The sequence below is a fragment of the Ornithorhynchus anatinus genome, chromosome 9 (genome assembly GCF_004115215.2).
Source record: "Ornithorhynchus anatinus isolate Pmale09 chromosome 9, mOrnAna1.pri.v4, whole genome shotgun sequence".
Classification (NCBI taxonomy): Eukaryota; Metazoa; Chordata; class Mammalia; order Monotremata; family Ornithorhynchidae; genus Ornithorhynchus; species Ornithorhynchus anatinus.
In genome coordinates, this window is record NC_041736.1 from 31,473,291 (window position 1) to 31,497,950 (window position 24,660).

The following is a 24,660-nucleotide window of genomic DNA, read 5'->3' on the forward strand; positions in this document are numbered from 1 at the left end:
TCTGCCACTTGTCTATTTTTTGGCTCTCTGGACACTGTAAGCTCATTGTGGGCAAGGAACATATCTATCAAGTCTGTTGTATTATACTCTCCCAAGCATTCAGTAGAGTGCTCTGCACACAGTAAACACTCAATAAATGCAATCGATTGATACATACTGGGCAATTCACTTCCCTATGGCTCAATTTCCTCATCTGCAAAATGGGGATTCAATACTCCCTCCTACTTAGATTGTGAGCCCCATGTGGGATCTGATTATCTCGTATCTGCCCAAGCACTGAGTCCTTGATACTTTCCTTTTATTTAATCATATTTACTGAGCACTTACTGGGTGCAGAGCACTGTACTAAGCACTTAGAAAGTACTTTAGCATTTAACAAATACCACAATTATTAATAAGTGACTAACTGAACTGCCTTCTTTACTGAGGCACTGAGCGGGGTTTGAGCTTTCTAACTCTTCTGCTAGAGATCATCATTTCAGAGCCTGTGGAGTTTCGGTAAGGCTCAGGCAGAGTTTCTACTTCATTCTGAAACGTGCCGTGGGTGACACTCTCTTTGCAGTCACTGAAATCAATGGTTAAATGCCAACAGGTACTAAGAACTGAGATTGAAAGGCAGGCCAGAGCGTAAGAGTGACAAAATAAAATGTCAACCTTCCAAAGCCACAGTTCGCTTCCCATCAGATGTACAGTTCTCACTAAAGACCATGAGACATATGTGAGCTGGGGGCGGTGATTCAGTTTCCCTTCATGCTGTTTCTGAGTGACCAAGGAGCAGACCGCTGAGGTAAACTGAGTGCAGGTGTCAGTCTGAAGAAATCCCCTGGATGTTATTTCACTGGAGGTCCCCCCCTTTCTCATGTTACGCTAACTCAGAGGTTGACTGAGAGATGCATCCTACCTTGGAGGTCATACGGTTCTTCAGCTGTCATTATTTTAGCTTCCTCCCATCCTAGGAAGTTTTAAGGCCAAGAAGTCCTTTCTGAAATTGAGTGCTCCCAAAAGCGGTAAAGAGGATTTCATAATCTCTCCTGGAGTCCAGTCAGCTCTGAGACCAGGCATCACATTTAGGGTTGGAGGGTGTGCCCACATTTGGGGATTCACCAAACATCTCAAATACTTTCAGATAAAATGTGGGGTCACAAAACCCAAAACATATTTGGCCCCAACCACTTTTTCCATTATTCTTCCGACCCACGTGCACTTGAAGGCAAATTTAATCTGCATGTTTCTGTTTCATTTACACGTAACTCATCAAAATGTTGTTTTGGAAGAATCGTTTGATGTCCAGAAGCCTTTTGAGCTTTTTATAAGCCTTTCTAAGCCTCTTTTCTTCAAACCAGGAAGTCACAGGTTGCCAAGAGTAAAATCCGAAAGGTTTTAGTGCAGATCAAACGTTCAAACCCACAGAGATTGAGTAGGCTCCAAAATTGGCAAGCTGCGTTCCCAATCCCAAAACACAACACAGTCATTCCTTGGATTGACAGTTTACTGGCTCGACCACAATGACAACAGACAAACATCTGTCCCGCTGTGCGTGGCTTCACTGATAAGCGTGTGTGTGTATCGGCCATTGTTTTTTCTTCTTTGTATAGGCATGGACGATGTCAGATGGCCAAAGATAGTGTTCATTGAGTTCCCTGAGCAAATAACCCAAACATCAGAAAAACCTTCTCCTAGTCTAATCTGAACATTTTAGGTTGTTTTATAGTTTTGGCTAACAGCTGGAAGATAGCAACCTTTTGTATAAACATGAACCTATAGAGGAAAACACCTTAAATAAACTGGAAATGGGAAGGCTCATACCGAACAACTAAAATATGCCATTACCAGGCTCACTTTGTGCGGAAAAGTTTCCATCTGAGTCAAGAGACAACGAAAATTTCCATATTCTTTATAACAGTGGTCATTGTTAAGCCTTTGTGCTCCAAACACTGTACTAAGCACTTAGAGCAAGATCATCAGATTGAGCATTGTCCCAGTCCCGCATGGGGTTCAAGCTTTGAGTAGGAGGGAGACCAGGCATTGAATTCTCATTTTCAAAAATGAAAATTGAGGCACTGAGGAGTTGTGACTTGCTCAAGGTCACCCAACCAAGGAAGTGGTAGAGCCAGGAGGAGAACCTGGGTCCTCTGATTCCCAGGCCCATGTTCTTTCCAGCAGACCATGCCGCTCCTCTTTCATATAAGATTAACAATACATATCTCAAAAGTTATGTGTCAGTGTTCTGACACAAAGCATAATGTGACCAGTTAAACACTAATTCCCTTGGTGGTGATGGGACTATCTAGTCGCAATTATTGCAGTTACAGATTCAAGTTTGACACATTATCTGACAAATGCACACTTCAGTCAGTGGTTGGATTAGTTTATGATTGTGGGCAGGAAGAGGATGCTGATTCTGGAATCAGGTGCCAGGGTGGATGGTGTTAGGAAAAAAATCTTTGGAATTTACACTGTCCAAATTAGTGGACAAGAACAGCTTTTTCCCTCTAGACTATAAACTTATTGTGGTCAGCTTATATTGTTGTACTTTCCTAAACCCTTAGTACAGTGCTCTGCATATGGTAAGCGCTCAATTAATACGATTGACAGAGTGACTGAAAAAAAGTTCAAGAGGTGAGGCATTGTGAAAAAAAAATATCCAAAATCAGAATTTCAGTCCAGGATGCCCAAGTTTGCTCTCTTTGAGGCCAGGGCAGGACCAAATTTGAGGTGTGTGTCTCTGACCCATTATACGTTATCACCTCCCTATCATAATAATGGGGGAATGAGGAAAGGGAGGAAAGAAAGATGAGTGGGGGAGGAGAGAAAGAGAGGGAGAAAAGAGAAAAAGAAAAAGTGAGAGAACTGAACTTATATTTTGTTTAATAATAATTATGGTACTTGTTAAGCACTTACTATGTGTCAAGCACCGTTCTAAGCACTGGGATAGAAGTAAATCAGGTTGGGTACAGTCTCTGTCTCACATGGGACTCATACTTTTAATCCCCATTTTACAGATGAGGGAACTAAGGCCCAGAGAAGTGAAGTGACTAGCCCCAGGTCACACAGCAGACAGATGGCAGAACTGGGGTTAGAACTCAGGTTCTTCTGACTCCCAGGCCCATGCTCTAGCCACTAAGCCACTCTGCCTTGTCTTCTTCTCTAGATTTCTTTCTCTTCTTCCTCGGCTGTTTACCTGGGTTGTTTCCACACTTAGTCCAGGAGAGAGCAGCCCATATGGCTCTTGGCCTCCGATACACTGTCTGACCACGATCACACCTTGTGCTTTCCTGTTTGGCATTAGCCTGTGTGCAGCCACTTTGATGACATGCAGCTCCCAGATCTAGCCCCCCAAGCCTCTTTGATGATGATGTTGGCATTTGTTAAGCGCTTACTATGTGCAGAGCACTGTTCTAAGCGCTGGGGGAGATACAGGGTAGTTAGGTTGTCCCACGTGAGGCTCACAGTCTTCATCTCCATTTTACAGATGAGGTCACTGAGGCCCAGAGAAGTGAAGTGACTTGCCCACAGTCACACAGCTGACAAATGACAGAGCCTGGATTCGAACCCATGACCTCTGACTCCCCAGCCCGGTCTCTTTCCACTGAGCCACGCTGCTGCCCAACCTGGCTCAATCACCTCAGAGAGGCTGCCGATGCTTGAGGGGAAGAGTGTAGCACCTGAAGGGGTTGCGGAAGGGGTGACGGAGGGCGAGAGCAACTTGAGCTCACCCTGCCATCCCGTGAGGCAAGGGGCCTCCATCTTGGTTTCTCTCAGCCCCTTTTTGGCTCAAATGGATGGAGCGGCCCAGATCTTCCTGATGAGCTTCCTATTCATTCATTCATTCAATAGTATTTATTGAGCGCTTACTATGTGCAGAGCACTGTACTAAGCGCTGGGAATGTACAAATCGGTAACAGATGGAGACAGTCGCTGCCCTCTGACGGGTTTACAGTCTACCTACCTTCTGCCCAGTTTCCTGTCCAGGATCCTGCAGGGCTTCTTGCCGCAGTGGCAAAGTTAATGATGTCAACCTCCTGGTGCCACATCCTTGGGTGGAAAAAAAAAGTAATAACAATAGTAAAAATGATATTTGATAAGGGCTTAGTGGGTGTCAAGCACTGTTGTAAGTGCTGTAAGATACAAGCTAATCAGGTTGGACACCATCCCTGTCCCCCATGGGTCTCGTTACCTTAGTCCCCATTTTACGGATGTGGTTAACTGAGGCGCAGAGAAGTGAAGTGACTTGCCCAAGGTCACTCAGCAGAAAAGTGGCTGAACAGGGATTAGGACCAGGTCCTTCTGATTCCCAGGCCCGTGCTCTATCCACTAGGCCACGCCGCCTCTCTGAACGCCGTTGCTCAAGAGACACACTCAGTTCCCAGAAGAATCATAGGTTCCCAACCTCTGCACTAGAATAAGGAAAGGATCTCAAATATCTGTTCTGGGCAGAGTGGGTGTTATAGCCCCAACAAGTAATAATAACTGTAGTGCGTTTACTCTGCGCCAAGCACTGTAATAAGTGCTGGGGTAGGAACAAGGAAATCAGATCAGACAGTTTCTGTCCTACATGGGGCTCGCAGTTGAAACAGGAGGAAGAACATTTTACGAGTGAGAAAAATGAGGCAAAGACAAGTTAAGTGATTTGCTAAGGGTCATATGACAGGCAACTGATGGAGATGAGATTAGATCCCAGGGTCTCTGACTCACAGGCCTTTGCTTTTGTCACTAGGCCACACTGCAGATTTCATCTTTCCACTCAAACCCTTTCTTCCCGCTGTCTTTCCCAACACTGTAGACCACACCACTATGGTACCTGTCTCGGGTCCATAAATTTGGCATTATCCTTGACTCATCTCTCTAATTCAACTCACATATCACTTCTGTAACTAAATTTTGTTTTCTCTTCACAGCATCACAAAATTCCAGCCTTTCTTCTCCAAACTGCTACTATATCGATCAAAGCACTTCTCATATCCCATCTTGACTTCTGCGTCAGCCTCCTTGCTTCCTGTCCTCTGTCTCTCCCAACTCCAGTCCTTACTTCATTCTGCTGCCCGGATCATTTTCCTAAGAAAAGTTCAGCCCATGTTTCCTCACTCAGTAATTCCAGTGGTTGTCCATCCACCTTCACATCAAACAAAAATGACTTACCGTCCCCTTTCAAGCATTCCATCGACTTGCGCCCTCCTATCTTACTCTGCTGATTTTCTACTGCAACACAGCACGCTCATTTCTTTCCACTAATGCCAACCTACTCATTGTACACTGATCGCGTCTATCTCACCCCCGATACCTTGCACGTGTCTTCCCTCTGACCTGGAACTCCCTCCCTCTCATATTGAACAGACCACCACTGTCCCCATGTTCAAAGTCTCATTAAAATTACTGCATCAGCCTCCTTGTTGACCTCCCAGCCTCCTGTCTCTCCTCACTCCAGTACATACTGCCGGGATCATTTTTCTGCAAAAAATTTCAGGACATTTTTCCTCCACTCCTCAAAAAGCTCCAGTGGTTGCCCATCCACCTCTGCATCAAAAATTCCTCACCATTGGCTTCAAGGCACTCAATGACCTGGGCCCCTCCTATCTCACCTCACTACTCTCCTACTGCAACCCAGTCTGCAAACTTCGCTCCTCTAATGCTAACCTTCTCACTGTGCCTCGATCTCATCTATCTCGCCGCCGACCCCTCGCCCACATCCTGCCCCTGGCCTGGAAAGCCCTCCCTCCTCGAATCCGATAGACAATTACTCTCCCCGCCTTCAAAGCTTTATTGAAAGGCACGTTTCCTCCAAGAGACCTTCCGTGACCAATCCTCCCATTACTCTGCTTCCAAACTCTTCTTCATCACCCTGACTTGCTCCATCCTCCCTCCCAGCCCCACAGCACTAATATACACATCTGTAATTTGTTTAATTATCTTAATGTCTGTCTCCCTGCCTCTATACTACAAACTCATTGTGGGCAGGGAATGTGCCAGTTTATTATTGTATTGTACTCTCCCAAGCACTTAGTATAGTGGCCTGCACACAGTAAGTGTTCAATAAATATGACTAAATGAATGCATCTCATCCAGGAGGCCTTCCCCATCTAAACCCTCATTTCCCCTACTCCCTTCCACTTCCACATCTCCTATGGACTTGGATTTGCATCCTTTAAGTTCACTCCATCCTCAGACCCACAGCATTAATAATGCTGGTATTTGTTAAGCGCTTACTATGTGCAGAGCACTGTTCTAAGTGCTGGGGGAGATACAGGGTCATCAGGTTGTCCCACGTGAGGCTCAGTTAATCCCCATTTTACAGATGAGGTCACTGAGTCACAGAAACGTTAAGTGACTTGCCCACAGTCACACCATGATTTATTTTAATGTCTGTCTTCCCCTCCAGACTGCTAACTCCTAGTGGACAGGAAACCTGTCAACCAACCCATTTTCTCCTCTCCCAAATGCTTACTAGAGTGCTCTGCACATAGTCAGTGGTTGTTAAATGCAATTGATTGCTTAATTGATCTATTACTCTCTAGTTGCCTTAGACACCTCCAAAGTTTTGAGATATATTTTCAGAAAATAATCTTTAGTTTCTCATTTTCTCTTCTTTAGTGGAGATGGGGCTTTGGGATTTTTTTTTTCTCAGTACAGATTTCTTTGAGGATTATATTTTAGATTATTAGAATTTAATTTCTTAAACATTGCCAATCATTCAGCTGGCATTTTAGCTCTGGTTGGCCTTATTGAAACACTTATCTTGACTTGTTTTTTGTTTTTTTTTTTACCCCAGTTACTGGCACTTGTCCCTTTTCCACTTGGTTACTAGCACTGTATTAAATGACATCATTCATCTTCTTGGAGTTTAGTTTTTTTCCTAGAACCTTGCCTACATCTATTTTACCCCATCCAGTGGATAAGATTTGTAAATGTTCCCTATTCTTTAGGTCAGAAGCTCCTCTTCTAGACTGTAAGAACCTTGTGGGAAGGTAGCGTGCTTACCATCTCTATTCTATCACTCTCTCCCAAACACTTAGTACAATGACCTGCACACAGTAAGCACTCGATAAGTTGAATTGATTGACTATTTCTTCTGAAGCTTCATTTTTGCAAAGTTCAGTGGTTTTGTTTTCGATATCGCTGATTGAATTGATTGATTATTTTTCCCGAAGCTCCATCCTTGCCGTCACAGTGATCTAGTCTTTTGAGAAATACGAAGGATTGAATTGATTGATTATTTCTCCTGAAGCTCCGTGCTTGAGGTCACAGTTGTCTTGTTCTTTCTCTGACATAAGCTCGTCAAGTGTGCAGCGCTCTCATTTTCAGTGGATTGTACATGCAGCTGCTTTTTGTTTTTAGATTCGGTTCTGCTCGAACAAACTAATGCAGAATGATCATAGCCATTGTAACAGATTGGAAGAGATTTCTCCAAATGCAGGGCATCTTTGTGGTTGAAAACGTCTACCACATTGCCTGTCATATCATGTCTCTTCCTTTTTTCACTGTATTAACATGGGTTTCTTATTGGATCCACCTCAACAAAATTCTGGGTTCCCTCTACCATATAACCTAGTTGGTTGTTTCCCATCAATTGCATGCATGATGAATTAGTTACAGCTGCTTGACATATTTTAATGGTTTTGTTTAATCCACTTCATCCACTTCCCCTGCTTTTTTCCCTGAGTCCACATTTCTGATTCCAATAGCCATTTGATCGCTAATGAAAGAATCCTGCTAGAGCTCCGAAATTGCCGCTTCGACTTAAATTCTTCAGCCCAGTTCATTTGGGCAAGTTTCATTCACACTTCCCATCTTCGGGCTCTTCTGAAATCACATCTCCTTCAGGAAGCCTTTCTTCGAATAATCTCCCGCTCCTGCCCCACCATTCTACTTCCCCTCTAAGTACTTCACCTCCTTTTCTCATCACAGCACATATGTTCATACCTTTAAACTCCATTACTTCCCCCTACCTGTAGTTTACTTTAGTATCTGAGTCAGTCACATTTATTGAGCACTTACTGTGATCAGAACACTGTACTAAGCGCACTGGAGAGTACAATGCAACAAACAGACAATCCCTGCCCACAACGAGCTTACATTCTAGATAATAATAATAATAATATTGGTGTTTGTTAAGCGCTTATTATGTGCCAAGCACTGTTCTAAGCTCTGGGGTAGATACAGGGTAATCAGGTTGTCCCACGTGAGGCTCACAGCTAATCCCCATTTTACAGATGGGGTCACTGAGGCACAGAGAAGTGAAGTGGCTTGCCCACAGTCACACAGCTGACAAGCGGCAGAGCCGGGATTCGAACTCATGGCCTCTGACTCCCAAGCCCGTGCCCTTTCCACTGAGCCACGCTGCTTCTCTAAGGTGATCAGGTTGTCCCACATGGGGCTCACGGTTTTTTTAATCCCCATTAGACAGATGAGGTAACTGAGGCACAGAGAAGTTAAGTGACTTGCCCAAGGTCACACAGCTGACTAGCGGTTGAGCCGGGATTAGAACCCATGACCTCTGATTCCCAAGCCCACGCTCTTTCCACTGAGCCACGCTGCTTCTCTAAGCTTCTCTAGATGAGTCCGTTAGTGGCAGGGGATCATGTTTACTAACTCTCTTATGTTTTTTCCAAGCATTTACTGCACAGGGTAATCATCCAATCTATACTGTTGATGAATTCTTACCAAATTGAAGTTCTAAGTTCTGTAGATTACTAGATCCAAAAGGGGTCATAATTGTTCCTCTCTGCTTCTGATGAGAGATGCTTCCATGGCCATGGGCCTGGTGGTTAGGAAACAACAGTAGAACCGGTTTACCAGAATGACCCCGTGGTTAAAGAGCTACTGGTAGTAAAGCAATTCAGTTCGAAAGATCATGATGAAAGGGATCAATCAGTCAATCAGTAGTATTTATTGAGTGCTTACTGGCTGCCGAACACTGTACTAAGTGCTTGAGAAAGTACAATACAAAAGAATCGGTAGACACGTTCTCTGTCCCCCAGGAGCTTACATTGTAGAGGGGGAGGCAGACACTGAAACTGTGAATAAGTACAAAGGAAGCAGTGTGGCCTAGTGGAAAGAGCATGGACCTAGAAGCCAGATCATCTGGATATTAATACCAGCTCTACCATTTACCTGCTCTGTTTATTGTTATAGTATCGATTCCTAAGCACTTAATACAGTGGTCTGTACACAGTAAGCACTCAAAAAATACGACCGACTGACTGTTCTACCTTCTATTTAGACTGTGTACCCCATGTGGGACAGGGACTGTGTCCAACCAACCTGATTAACTTGTATCTACCCCAGCTACAGTGCTTGACACATAGTAAGTGTTTAGCAATTTATTTCTTAACTAAAATAATAATAACCTAGCAGTTGTGTGTAGAGCTGGAGCCCAGAGACTCCATCAATCTGTTGGTCAAGGAGAAGCCTTGTGGTTAGAGCGCAGGCCTGGGAGTCAGAAGGACCTGGGTTCCCGATCCCGGCTCGCCACGTGTCCGCTGTGTGACCTTGGGCAAGTCACCTAACTTATTCGTGCCTCAGTTACCTCAGCTGTAAAATGGGAATTTAGATTTAGCCTCAGGTGGGAGAAGGGCTGTGTCCAACTTCATTCCCTTGTATCTACCTCAAGTCTTAGAACAGTACCTGGCACATGGCAAGTATGTAACAAATACCATTAAAAAAAATAAAAGCCCCAGGGGCCCAGGACTTGGTGGGTGATGGTGAAGAGGGAGGTGAGTTAGGGCCTATGATCTAATACCATTCCAGTTCCCTCATGATAAGTTAATAATGATGATGACATTTGTTAAGCGCTTACTATGTGCAAAGCACTGTTCTAAGCGCTGGGGGAAATGCAAGGTGATCAGGTTGTCCCACGTGGGGCTCACAGTCTTCATCCCCATTTTACAGATGAGGGAACTGAGGCCCAGAGAAGTGAAGTGACTTGCCCAGAGTCACACAGCCGACAAGCGGAGCTGGGATTAGAACCCATGACCTCTGACTCCCAAGCCCGGGCTCTTTCCACTGAGCACGAGTTAGTTTTCTTTCCTGGGTTCACCCCCAGTTGGCTACTGGGTCTCCCCCATAACACGAGGTACAGCCTCCCTTGCCAAATCACAAGCTGGGTAGCCCTGCCCCGTGGCCTGTTTCTTTGTCTGAGTTCCAAAGCCTTCATGGTTTCCAGTTTGGGTTGGTTGGGAGAGAAAGCAGTCCATCTTGGCAACACACTAGTATCTGTTGCATGCCTGAAGAGGTGTACTACAGTTAGGCAAGTGAAAAGAAGCTTTGTAGCAATAGAAAATTTCAATAATGTTTAGAACAATAACACTGCTAATCAAAAAGTCATTCAAATATAAAGAAGGTAAGTTGTATGTGTTATCGGAGAAGCAGCGTGGCTCAGTGGAAAGAGCACGGGCTTTGGAGTCAGGGCTCATGAGTTCGAATCCCAGCTCTGCCACTTGTCGGCTGTGTGACTGTGGGCAAGTCACTTAACTTCTCTGGGCCTCAGTTCCCTCATCTGTAAAATGGGGATGAAGACTGTGAGCCCCACGTGGGACAACCTGATCACCTTGCATTTCCCCCAGCGCTTAGAACAGTGCTTTGCACATAGTAAGCGCTTAACAAATGTCATCATCATTATTAACTTATCATGAGGGAACTGGAATGGTATTAGATCATAGGCCCTAACTCACCTCCCTCTTCACCATCACCCACCAAGTCCTGGGCCCCTGGGGCTTTTTTTTTTTTAATGGTATTTGTTACATGCTTGCCATGTGCCAGGTACTGTTCTAAGACTTGAGGTCATGGGTTCGAACCCCAGCTCTGCCACTTGTCAGCTGTGTGACTTTGGGCAAGTCACTTCACTTCTCGGTGCCTCAGTTCCCTCATCTGTAAAATGGGGATCAAGACCGTGAGCCCCACATGGGACAACCTGATTCCCCTATGTCTACCCCAGTGCTTAGAACAGTGCTCGGCACATAGTAAGCGCTTATAGTAAGTGTTCAATAATAATAATTATTATGGCATCTGTTAAGCGCTTACTATGTGCCAGGTACTGTACTTGGAGTTGAGGTGGATAAAAGAAAATCAGGTTGAGCACAGTCTCTGTCCCATGGGGGGCTCACAGTCTCAATCCCCATTTTACAGATGAGGGAACTGAGACCCAGAGATGTGAAGTGACTTGCCCACTGTCACACAGCAGACAAGTGGCGGAGCCGGGATTAGAACTCATGACCTTCTGACTCCCAGGCCTGTGTTCTAAGCACTATGCCATGTCGATGATTAACTATGCTGACAAAAATCAATGAGTTGAGATTTCAGTGCTTAGATTTTGCTTCCGATCCATCTCTGGAGGATTTTGGTCCTAGCAGGCAGGACCCGAACAATCCTCCATTATCCGGGGGAAGAGGATTGGGATTGAGGCTCGTAAACTCCCTCTAGACAAGAAGTTCATTTTGGGAAGGGAATGTTTCTACCAACTCAGTTGTGCTTTACTCTCGCAAATGTTTAGAACAGTGCTCTGCAAATAGTAAATACTCAATAAATTGATTGATTCATCATGTTTTCCTCCCCTCCATCTTGCTCTTCTTGCCCAAGAGTGTTTTCCCAGCTTGTCCACGAGGCTGCCGACAAATAGAGAAAAGAACATATGGTTTTGGATGCAAAGAGGACCCTGCCTTAGGTTAGAATCATCCTGGCAGTCAAAAAGAGCTCCCTTATTTCCAAAAGAAGTCCTTTAAATGTGTGTGGAGGCTTTGGGAATAGCCAGATATCAAAAAAACCCCTCTCCCAAACAGGGCCTCACCTTGAAAGCGACAAACACATTAGCAGAGCAAAGAGCCGATCTTGGGCACTCACAACTATCTGTTGTACATCTGCTTTTTCAGTAACACCCTCACACAGTGAACTCTCACTACCGGTGTCATCTTTGAAAACAAAGGGGAGTGACTGCTTTCTCTTCCACCCCTGGCTTCCCTGCTTCTGACCTTTCCTCCTCTCCCTCCTTCTCATCCCCTCTCTCGTCTTTCTTTCTATTTCTCTCTACCTCTCCCTTTCTTTCCCTCTTGCCCTCTCTCTCTGTCTTTACCTCTCTCCCTCTCTCTTCCTTCCCCCCCGACACCCCTGCCCTCTCTCTCCTCTCAGGGTCACACCTGGAGTTTCTAGTACTCTACCCATCTCCACTATGGGAGGACTCCACAGGCCTGAAGGCTGTTGTGGGGGTACAGCAAGTTCCTGGAAGAATCGTGGGCTGTGTGATAAAGAGAGAAGCTCAGTGAATGCTCAGCAAAGGTTGAGCCCACGTGGCCACCAGTGTGCAGGGCACAGTGGGAGCATATCCCCGAATGCTACAGTGAAGGGGGCAGGTGCCTGGAGGGATCGCATAGCAAATAATTGGAGTTGGCTGTGTTAATAATCATAATACTACTACTAATAATGCTTGTTAAGCACTTACTATGAGCCAATCACTGTTCTAAGCTCTGGGGCAGATATAAGTTAAACAGGTTGGACATAGGCCCTGTCCCACATGAGGCTCACACCTGTAAGTAGGAGGGAGTAGGATTTAATCCCCATTTTACAGTTGAGGTAACTGAGGTACAGAGAAGTTTAGCGACTTGCCGAAGGCCACACAGCAGATGGGTGGTAGATTGCTGATTTGAACCCTGCTCCTCTGCCTCTCGTGCTCTTTCCACTAGGCCACACCAATCTAAACCACACTAAACCAATCTGGCCCGACTCTGCTTTGCCCTCTAAGTATGGAAATTGTTTAGCGCTTACTTTGTGTCAAGCACTGTCTAAGCACTGGGGTATTTAGAAGCAAATCAGGTGGGACAAGCCACTTTCCCATTACTTCTTCCCAGTCTGCACACACGTTCTTACCTAACCTAGTGGAGTGAAATCTGTCCATCCAGACATAACCGCAACATCAGCTAGTACAAGACTGGATGCCCGTTTCTTTGGAGATGTTTCCCGTCGACTTCATAAAACGTTAGTGGAAAAAGCTGAAACAGCTCTAGCAACGTTAACTTAATTTCCCCGTTCTCCTTCAGCCTTGACTGTTTAGTAATTCTGCAGCCCAGTTACTCCTCTGCAGTAGAGATAGCATCTTTCGTGTGGGACGAAACCTAACGTAGGAAGCATTTCCACATAGAAAAACTATGTGACAACTTCAAACAGCAGCTCATAAAACTGCAACACTGTTGGAGAGGGGGAATTCCTTTAACTACTACTGACTCCTTGTGTTGGTTTTTCAAATATTGCACTAAAACACAGCCTGAAGCTGGTCAGTAGTTGGTTTTGGGTTTTTTTTTAATACCAATTCTTGTCTCAAGCATGTTCAGGAAAATCAGGCCGCGTGTTATTAAAGGGAACATCCGATCTAGAGCCTAGACTGAGTGTTAGCACAATATACCTCACCAGCTCTGCTTTCCCACTGGAAAAGGTGGCTCGGCTTCAGTCTGGGAGTATGGCAGAACTTGAAACAATCCTGTTTTTGTCCGTGGGTCGAATTTATATTGTACCGTGAGAGCGTAATCTTTAAATAAAATATCAAAAAATTGGAATGAAAAGTTTGCTTCAGATCTATTGATGATCATTGAGATAGGAGAACTTAAAAAAAAATTAAGCCGATTGGATGTGTCTAAATCAGGAAAAGATGAAATTTAGGAGAGGGTTCTAGTGCATATTGATATGAATTCTTATTATCAGGATGAGAAGTTTCTGAGGGAAGCCTAACTTTATACAGAGTGTGTGAGGAGATAAAGTGCTTAGTACAGTGCTTTGCACACAGTAAACGTTCAGTAAGTATGATCACTAATAAGAAAGGTGTCTCTATTAAAGATTCTCTGGCAAGATACTCACCAATCAGTCGTATTTAACACTGAAATAAATTTTTGGCAGAGTACAACAGAGTTGGTTGACCTGCCCGCAGTGAGCCTAGAGGGGGAGATAAGCATTGATGTAAATAAATAATTTATAATTTATAGATATCAATCGATCAATGGTACTTATTGTTTTCTTACTGTGTGCAGCAAGTTCATTCTCTCCTGCTACTATTCAGCTTTTTCTTCTGCTTACTATCTTGTCTATTCCTCCTTTATCAACACTCACTCCCACAACCCCCATCAGCTGTTCCAAGACCTTAAATCTCACAGAATGCCTGATGCCCCTACCGTATCTTTCGCTTACTACTCCATTCATTCAATCATATTTATTGAGCGCTTACTGTGTGCTTATTGTAAACCCACAGTACGTGCTTGAAAAAATTAGGTTGGCCACAACCCCTATCCCACATGGGGCTCACAGTCTTAATCTCCATCTAACAGATGAGGGAAATGAAGCACAGAGAAGTCAAGTGACTTGTCCAAGGTCACACAGCAGACAAGGGGCAGAGCTGGGATAAGAACCTAGATCCTTCTTACTCCCACGCCTGCGCTCTATCCGCTAGGCCATGCTGCTGCCTCCTAATAAATTATTACATCTACTTTCTTCCCTTCCCAGTACTGTCAAACTCTCTCATCTGGTTCCTTCTCCTCTGTATTCAGACATACTGAAGACTCCTCTGTGCTAAAAAAAAAAAAAAAAAAAGCATCTCTAGGATCTCACTGTCCCATCCACCTATCACCCCATCTCGCTGCTCATATTCCTGTCCAAATTCTTTGAAAGGTTTGTATGTCCCTGTGGCCTTCACTTTTTCTTTACCAACTCTGTTCTTCCCCCTTTACAGTCAGGTTACTGACACCTTTTACTGCCATGAAACCAAACTCTCCAAGATCACCGATGACCTTCTAGCCAAATCCAGTGGGTACTACTGGGTCTTACTCTTGCTGCCCTCTTGGCTGCTTTGGACAAGGGGAACCTCCGACTTAAAATATCTGAGACGGAACATCTCATCTTCCCACCCAAACCCTGTAAATGACTTTGCTATCGCTGTCGATAGCACCATCATGCTCCCCGTCTCACAGACCCATCACCTTGGCATTGTGTCTCTCATTTCACCTATATTTTGAACTTGTTACCCGATCCTGTCAGTTCCACCTTCCCTACATCTTCCCAGAATCCTCCATGACTTCTCCAAACTAACTGCCACTACCCAGATCCAAATACTTATCATAACTTCCCCTGATTACTGCATCATCCTCCCCATTGACCTCCCTCCCTCCTGTCCTCTCCCCACTCCAGTCCATACTTCACTCTGCTGTCCGGGTCATTTTTCTCCCGGGCTTTGAAGTTTACATCCCATAGACAATGGAGAAGGCAGCAAGATACAGCTTAACCATCATTTAGGAGGATGTCTCCAGGTAAACTGGTATTGGTTCAATGTGACAGGAATCCTTTGATGTCGCTGGATGAGTGATTTACATCCTAGGTAAATGAGCATTTATTTTGGGAGGGATATTGAGGACAAAGCAACCTCTCTGCTCCAGAAACCTCTGGGCTTTACTCTCGAGTCTGTGTGGGACCAATCTAGCATGGCCCCTCTCAGGATTGCACCTGGAGAGTTTCCAGTACTCTATCAGTCTCAGCTATGGGAGGGAGAGTCAAACAGAGGCCTGCCCACTCCATTCCTAGCTTGCCCAGTGGCTAGTGTGTGGAACACAATCTGCTACAAGTCCAAATTTGCCTGTGCTGGGCAGCAGCGTCATGGGAGAGAGTCGAGGGCAGAGGCTTGAGTTTACTGCGTGGAAGAAGGCGGTGGTAAACCACTTCTGTGTTTTTACAAAGGAAACTTTACGGATGCAAGCGATGGAGATGGGTCGTTCTGGGGGAGATGTGTCCATGGAGTCGCTGTGGGTCAGAGATGACTTTACAACATAAGACAAGTCTAGCTTGGGTCTTCACAGTTTGCTAGCTCCTGGCTGATTATCGGGGACCATCACCAATCTTCAGATCCATTGCTTGGAAGTTTCTGATGAGGATATTATCCAATAGTCTGTGGTTTATGGTCCTGTTTCAATATCAATCAGTGGTATTTATTGAGCACTTACTGCTTGTAGAGCACTGTACGGAGCGTTTGGGAGAACACAGTATTATAGAGTTGGTATGCACCTCCCTGCCCACAGTGAGCTTACATATATTGTTTTCAAATTAATAATAAAGCAGGCTACCTTCTGGACACTCTTTTTCCTCCTTCGATTCCTTATTTGGAATGGGTCTGTTTACTGTTATACTGTACTCTCCCGAGGGCTGAGTTCAGTGCTCTGCACAGAGTAAGCACTCAATAAATACAGTTGCATGAATGAATGGATGGAGGCATAAGTGCAGAGGTGATGCCGTGGAAAAGCTCTTCCTGCTGTTTCCCCTCCGAGCCGTGGGTGGGTACTCCTATATGGAACGCCGTACCACCACCATACGCGTCCCACCTTCAAAGTCTTGTTAAAATCACATCTCCAAAAGGCCTCATACGACTTGAGCCCTCGTTTCCCCTACTCCCTCTCCCATCTGTGTCACCCTTCTCCTTGGATTTGTATCCTTTATTCATCCCACTCCCAACACCACAGCACTTATGTACATAGCTGGTATTTATTCCAATGTCTCTTCTCCACTGAAGGGGAAGCTCTACCAGAGCTGTTATACTGTACTCTCCCACTCAGTAAACTCTCAGTAAATACAATCGATTGGTTTATGGACTGATTGATCTGCCGTTTCCTTTTCTGGGAGAGATGGGTTAGTAACGGAATCCCAATATTGGAATTTGGATCATGGGCAGGGAACAGATCTACCAAATTCGGTTGTACTATAGTCTCCCAAAGAGTACAGTTCCCTGCACACATTAAGCACTCGATAAATACCGTGGATTTTTTTGATGGAACAATTTTATGGATTCATTCTTTATTTCCTATCATGTACTTCCCTAATACACTCCAACACAGATATACCTCCTCACAATCACATACCTACATGCCTCTTCAAACACACAGGCATACATTTTTCTTACATTCATTCTTAATCCCAGCTCTGCCACCTGTCAGCCATGTGACCTTGGGCAAGTCACTTAACTTCTCTATGCCTCTGTTACCTCATCTGTAAAATGGGGATTAAGACTGTGAGCCCTAAGTGGGACAAGCTGACTGCCTCCTATCTACCTCAGCCCTTAGAACAGTGCTTGGCACCTAGTAAGAGCTTAACAAATACCACTATTATTATGTAGTAAGTGCTTAACAAGTATCAACATCATGATTATTCCAAATTCACTCACACACATGGCTGGCATTCCCAGACTCTATTTAAAATTTATGAGAGACTGTGACCTGGATGTCGTGAGCCTGAAAGAAAACATCCTTGAGCTTGTTTAACAATGGTGGTATTTGTTAAGCGCTTACTATGTGCAGAGCACCGTTCTAAGTGCTGGGGTAGATACAGGGTAATCAGGTTGTTCCGCGTGAGACTCACAGTTAATCCCCATTTTACAGATGAGCTAACTGAGGCCCAGAGAAGTTAAGAGACTTGCCCACAGTCACACAGCTGCCAAGTGGCAGAGCCGGGGGTCGAACCCATGACCTCTGACTCCCAAGCCTGGGCTCTTTCCACAGAGCCACGCCATTTCTTCTCTTTGAATTCTCGGTCAAAATAGGGTCAACAGTCTGAGCTGAACAGTTCTAAATTTGTTTTCCAGACTGAGCAGAGGGCAATTTTATTCAATTTATTTTGATATGAAATTAAAGCCTGAACTTCAAGGCACAACTCACGGAGCTTAAAACAAAGGCAAATGAGGCCGTAGGTAACCAAAGGCCTCCTGGTAGCTAAGGTTAGCTGTTTTTGGAGTATTCTGTGGGGTGAAGACTCTTCTCTCCCTCCTTTTCTCCAGGGGTCGAATTGTCCCAACCCTCCTTTGGCTCTAATCAAATTTAATCCGTTCCTCACTGATACCAGAAGCAGCGTGGCTCAGTGGAAAGAGCGCGGGCTTGGGAGTCAGAGGTCACGGGTTCTAATCCCGGCTCTGCCACTTGTCAGCTGTGTGACTTTGGGCAAGTCACTTCACTTCTCTGTGCCTCAGTTAGCCCATTTGGAAAATGGGGATCAAGTCTGTGAGCCCCTTGTGGGACAACCTGATCACCTTGTATCCCCTCCCAGTGCTTAGAACGGTGCTTTGCACATAGTAAGCACTTAACATATACCATCATTATTATTATTATGCTAGGAGTTCTTGGTTGCAGTGTCTTTTGCCATCTTGTCTAAATAACATCATCATGATGGTCTTTAAGCGCTTACTATGTGCCAAGCACTGTCCTATTCAAGGTAGTCAGGTTGTCCCAAGAGGGGTTCACGGTCTTAATCCCCATTTTACAGATGAGGTAACTGAAGCACAGAGAAGTTGAGTGATTTGCCCAAAGTCGCACAGCTGAGAAGTGAGCTGATCGGTGGCGAAGCCGGGATTAGAACCCACGACATCCGACTCCCAAGTCTGTGCTCTTTCCACCAAGCCACGCTGCTTCTCTGTCCTTAGCAGTTGTGACTCTGTCCTTTCCCATGCACTTAGCAAAATGCTCTGTACACAGTAAACACTGTGCTTAGATTGAGAACCCTATGTAGGCAGGGACTATGTCCAACCTATCTTGTATCCACCCAGTGCTTAGCACAGTGTTTGGCCCACAGTAAGCACTTAAATACCACTAGCATCGTCAGGTAGGGTTGACTGATCGATTAAGCTAGCGACTGTTCTCTGGAGTAACGTAAGCCACATTTCAACTTCGTCAATCAATGGCATTCATTGAGCACTTAATGCGTAGAGCACTGTACTAAGTGTTTGGGAGAGTACAACAGAGTTCATTCACTCAATAGTATTTATTGAGCGCTTACTATGTGCAGAGCACTGTACTAAGCGCTTGGAATGTACAAATCAGTAACAGATAGAGACAGTCCCTGCCCTCTGACGGGCTTACGGTCTAATCGGGGGAGACGGACAGACGAGAACAATAGCAATAAATAGAATTAAGGGGATGTACATCTCATTACAACAATGGCAAATAAGCTAGTCGGAAGGGGAGTGAATGTACTGTGCTTTCTTTATCAGTTGGGAAAGCCCTTTGGAATCCCTTTCATTGAAAACCACCCTTGACAACCTTAAAACATCGTTCTTGCTCTTGTGTAAGCAAAGGCAGGGGGATAGTGTTTGTTTCGATTGTGAGAAACCTTTGTGTAGAATGTCCAACTGTAAAATCTAGGAAAATAGGTCCTACTGTAAAAAAAAAAAAAAGTGTCTGCTCCAAAGCTTCCTTAAGTAGGGTCCCGGTAGAACTTAGCAAGCCTCACTGGAAGCTTGTTTTGTTCTCAGGGAGAGTTTGGAATTCCTTTAGGAATGCCGTCAAACTTCTAGCCCCAAGTCTATTCGTTAGGTAATTCCGGGGGCTCTTTATTAATGTTGGTGTTTGTTAAACGCTTACTATGTGCAGAGCACTGTTCTAAGCGCTGGGGTAGATACAGGGTCATCAGGTTGTCCCGCGGGAGGCTCACAGTTAATCCCCATTTTACAGATGAGGGAACTGAGGCACAGAGACGTGAAGTGACTTGCCCACAGTCTCACAGCTGACCAGTGGCAGAGCCGGGCGTCGAACTCATGACCCCTGACTCCGAAGCCTGTGACAGGAAGGAAGAAGCTGGCTGGTGTAGCGGATAGAGCGCTGGCCTGGGAGTCAGAAGGATCCGAGTTCTAATCCCGGCTCTGCCACGTGTCTGCTGTGTGATCTTGGGCAAATCACTTCTCTGTGCCTCAGTCATCTCGTCTGTAAAATAGGGATGAACGTGAGCCCCCTCTGGGACACGGACTGTGTCCAACCTGACTAACCTGTATCCAACCCAGTGCTTATTAGAGTGCCTGGCATATAGTAAGCACTTGACAGATACCATAAGGAAAGAACAGGCCAAAACTCCTTTTCCTACATCTAAGTATGGAATAAAGTTCATCTCGGTTTCATTGGCTTACTAAAGGAGAAAAGTAATAGTCACTGCTTTGCTTAATTCCAAAAAGAAAGAGATAAACCAACAATCACAAAATACTGGTGTCAATCTTCTAGGAAACTGCAAGGGAACGTTGAATGAATCAAGAACCGAATCCAAAGGGGTTTCTCATGGACTCACATTGGTGATTGAAATCCCTTTCTGAAATTTTAAGTTTCAGTGCAATTGCTTGAGCTTTCTCTACAGCCGCTGAGTTTTATTTTCACTTTTAACTTGCTGAGAATTAAAATATCTTCATCCTTTAAAAGTTAGAAATTTTAAACATTTTCAAATTGACCCTTCTGATGTTTGTAAACATTGCTTTCTCTTCATGGAAAACACCTTCTGCCCATCAGCATGTTGATGACTGGCTGGCTTTTTATATTTCTTTCTGTCTTTGGCAATGCACTTTCTTTCCACATTACAGGACATCTTCCACTTTTTATGTTAAAAAGAAACAACTGAAAGCACTTTGACTTATTCAACCCCTCAAATGTATTGAAAGCATTCCAGCTGATTCATTTTGAGGGTCACATAACTCAAACAGGTGAACTAAATTTACAGTATTTTCCTTCAATATTTGTTCCAAGCTATGTGCTATATTTCTCCTCCTACTCCATATTTTACAAATTCTTATTGACTTCTTTGGGAATTTTGGGCAGAGATTCTAATGCTGGTGGATGGTAGCAATGAAACTCAGACATTCAGCTAACTATCCAGTTCAATAATAATAATTATTATTATTATAATAACCATGGTATTTGTTAAGCATTTACTATGTGCCAAGCACTGTTCTAAGCACTGGGGGAGATACAAGGTAATCAGGTTGTCACACGTGGAGCTCGCAGTCCTAATCCCCATTTTACAGATGAGGTAACTGAGGCACAAAGAAGTTAAGTGACTTGCCCAAGGTTACCCAGCAGAAAAGTGGCAGAGCTGGGATTAGAACCCATGATCTCTGCCTCCTAAGCCCGTGCTCTTTGCAATAAGAGAATCCTATTATTCACAAGAAGCACAAGGAAAATGATGATTATGGTATTTAAGTGGTTACTCTGTGGTCATTCTATTCTAAGTGCTGAAAATATTACTAAATGTATATATAATTTCACTGGAATTTAAATGCCACATGATAAGCCTAGCTGTGGAAATAAAGAAACTATCGTGAAGGTTTCCCAATTATTTCATGGCTGAATTATTTTGATTAACTTCATGTTCAAGATAAAATGTGGCATTGTGCTGAAGTTTCCCACACTGCAGATCAAATAACAAAAGTCTAGACTGAAAATTGAAGTTTCTTGAAAATGCATTAATGAATTGATAAATGATAAAGGAGAATCAATTAAAAACGGCCAACTGAACTCAAAGGGCTCGAGGGAACCTAAAAAAAGCATAGCTAATGAGTATGAGTACCTGGGTGTATATGTGTATAGCAGAGTGGATATGAGCGGGTGTGTGGAGTGTCGTGTTCATAGTCAGTTGTGCTTACTGAGAAGCATTCGTTCAGTCGTATTTATTGAGCTCATACTGTGTGACGAGCAGTGTGGCCTAGTGGAAAGAAAAGGAGCCTGGTAGTCAGAGACTCCGACTTCTAGGCCGAGTGCTTCTACCTGCCTGTTGTGGTTCCCCAGGCAAGTCACTAAACTTCTTTGGGCCCCAGTTTCTTCATCTGTAAAATGGGGACTCAATATTCGTGATCTCTCCTCCTTAGACTGTGGGACAGGGCCTGTCTGACCTAATCACCTTTTATCTAATACAGTGTTTAGCCCATAGTAAACTCTTAAGAAATACCACACTTACTATTATCGTCTGTCTGAATGTTGTGCCGAGTTGATGTTCGCCCCGACCCCACAGCATTTATATACATATCTTTAAACTATAGATTATCACTTATTCATATTATGTCTCCCCCTCTATACTGTAAGTTCATTATGGGCAGAGACTATTTCTTCTAATTCTCTTGTATCATATTCCCTCAAGTGCTTAGTTCAGCATCCTGCACATATCAAGCACTCAATAAATACAGCTTTTTGATTGTACGTGTACTGGAATGTGTGGTCAACTGTAACTGTATGTAGGTGGGGTTGAGTGCGAGTATCCAAAGTTGAGTGGTGCAGACATCTGAGTAAGCATGCGGTTTTGCGGGGGGAGTATGCATGATTGAGCCTAGGGGTGGGTGTCGTCGTCCACGTCATTGAGAGTAGGCATGTGTGTGTTTGAGAGTGTGCAGTTAAGTGTGAGCAAATTAGTGTGTTAGTGAGGGCTATGAGGAAATGAGTGGGTGGGGTTGTGTAACTGTGTATACATAGCTGAGCATACAAGTAATAATGTTGGTATTTGTTAAGCGCTTACTATGTGCAGAGCACTGTTCTAAGCGCTGGGGTAGATACAGGGTCATCGGGTCGTCCCACGTGAGGTTCACAGTTAATCCCCATTTTACAGATGAGGTAACTGAGGCACAGAGAAGTGAAGTGACTTGCCCACAGTCACCCAGCTGACAAGTGGCAGAGCTGGGATTCGAACCCATGGCCTCTGACTCCCAAGCCCAGACTCTTTCCACTGAGCCACGCTAAAGTATTGGTGGATGGAATGCGAGTGGGCATATATTTAGTATATGGCAATTAAGACTGTGTGCCTGAGTGCAAGTGTCTGTGTCCGTATGTGTATGTCCACGTGAGTGTGTTTAAATATGTTTAAGTATGGGTTCATGAGTGTGTGTTTATAAGTGTGTAAGTGAGGGTGTGTGTGTGTGTGTGATTAAACATGTGTGTTTGAGTAGATGCAGGAAACCATGATGCTTAAAAGCCTTGTCTTTAAGCAACCTGACTGTGTGTGTTTGAGTGAGATTAAGCGTGTATGATTGAGTATTTATGTTCTATGTGTGTGAGTGTGTGTTTGTGCACATTTGGGGCTGGGCAAGTGTGGGTGCGTGGGTGTTTCTGACTTCCTATTTCTTCCATATCCTGCCTCCAGTAAGGGCAATTGTGCTAGGTACTTCTGATAGGGGTAATTTTAAAGCAAGGAGAGTAAGTCCTGCCAAGCGAAGCGGAGGCCATCAGATCCCTCTCCTCGCACCCTCGGGGTGTCTCTGGCACGGCAAAAGGCTGAGAGAAACTCCTGTGCACCAGTAGTTACATCAGAGAGTGCAAAACCATTCGATCGCCAGGCTAGTTCCCTCCAGGGTAATAAATAATAATAATGATGGCATTTGTTAAGTACTCACTATGTGCAAAGCACTGTTCTAAGCACTGGGGAGGATACAAGGTGATCAGGTTGTCCCATGTGGGACCCAGTCTTAATCCCCGTTTTCCAGATGGGGTAACTGAGGCCCAGAGAAGTGAAGTGACTTGCCCAAAGTCACACAGCTGACGAGTGGCTGAGCCGGGATTCGAACCCATGACCTCTGACCCCCAAGCCCGGCCTCTTTCCACTGAGCCACGCTGTAGTGCAGGGCGCCGATTGGGAACCGCTGCCTGGAGCTCAATCCATCAGAAAGAATAGCCGAAGAAAGGGTAGGGAAGTTCCCGGTGCCGGGAACTCTGCCCAAGCTAGAACGGGGTCCCGGCAGACGCCGGGGAGAATGTGCCAATTTAAAGCTCGTGAACTAAGATAGGTCTCGTCTGGATGCTGGGAAACCACTGATGGGTAGAAATCTGAATACCAAATGACGGGTTATTCCTGTTCACAGAGAGAAAAAGGCAAGAGCTCCACTTCACACATGTTTTGGGTTTGTTCATATCTGAGCAACACTTCTGTTTGTATGGCGCCTAGTCAAAGGAAAGCCTACACGAGATCAATCATCCCTTTCTCCACCAAGCCAACGGGGAGGACTGAAACACCAGGATATCATTTTCTAGAGCCCAGATGCTCTATTTGCCGGGTCGCAGTTTCAGCAGGCATGATGGTCATGCAATGGGGATTGATTAGATGCAGACCTTAGAAGGCCTTTCAAAGTCTTGGAGCAATTTTTTTTTTCCCTGAAACTGGGACCCTTCACTCCTTTCAGGTAAAAAAAAAAAAAAGAAAATTCCTCTTTGGAAGGAGAGAAAAAGGTTTCCTTAGTAAGGTTCAACATTGAATCTACACCTCCACAATGGCTTATTGCAGAGGAGAGCCTCTCCAACAGTGGGGAACCATTTCCTTAGAGAAAAGCTACGTTCCTTAGTCGCAGCCATTTTGATAGGTATCTACTGATAAGGTGGACACTGGAGTTCTCTCTTTGCTTTTATTCCACCCTTCATTTCAATTGCAGCAGGGTTAAAAAGCTCCTTGGAAGAATTCTATAGCTGGCTTAAATCACTCCAAGACAACAGATCTATTTAATCTTTTTAAAAACAAAAATGATCACTACATATTTTGCTTTTTAAGTACACAGAATAATAATAATAATAATAATGTTGGTATTTGTTAAGCGCTTACTATGTGCCGAGCACTGTTCTAAGCGCTGGGGTAGACCCAGGGGAATCAGGTTGTCCCGCGTGGGGCTCACAGTCTTCATCCCCATTTTCCAGATGAGGGAACTGAGGCACCGAGAAGTGAAGTGACTTGCCCAAAGTCACACAGCTGACAGGTGGCAGAGCTGGGCTGCGAACCCATGACCTCTGACTCCCAAGCCCGTGCTCTTTCCAGTGAGCCACGCTGCTTCTCTTAATACTAATAATAATGTTGGTATTTAAGTGCTTACTCTGTGCAAAATGGCAAAGAAGCCATTTTTGGGGTATAATCAGCTTAGTCTATAGGGTGGGTAGTCTTAAT

General features: G+C 44.6%; 1 non-coding gene across 1 annotated transcript; it reads left to right on the plus strand.

Annotated features, from left to right (window-relative positions):
* The first annotated feature begins 15,447 nt into the window (after positions 1-15,447).
* On the plus strand, positions 15,448-15,585 carry LOC114814368. Its single transcript, XR_003762166.1, has one exon. It is a non-coding gene; the product is annotated as a small nucleolar RNA SNORA7 (small nucleolar RNA).
* The last annotated feature ends 9,075 nt before the right edge of the window (positions 15,586-24,660 follow it).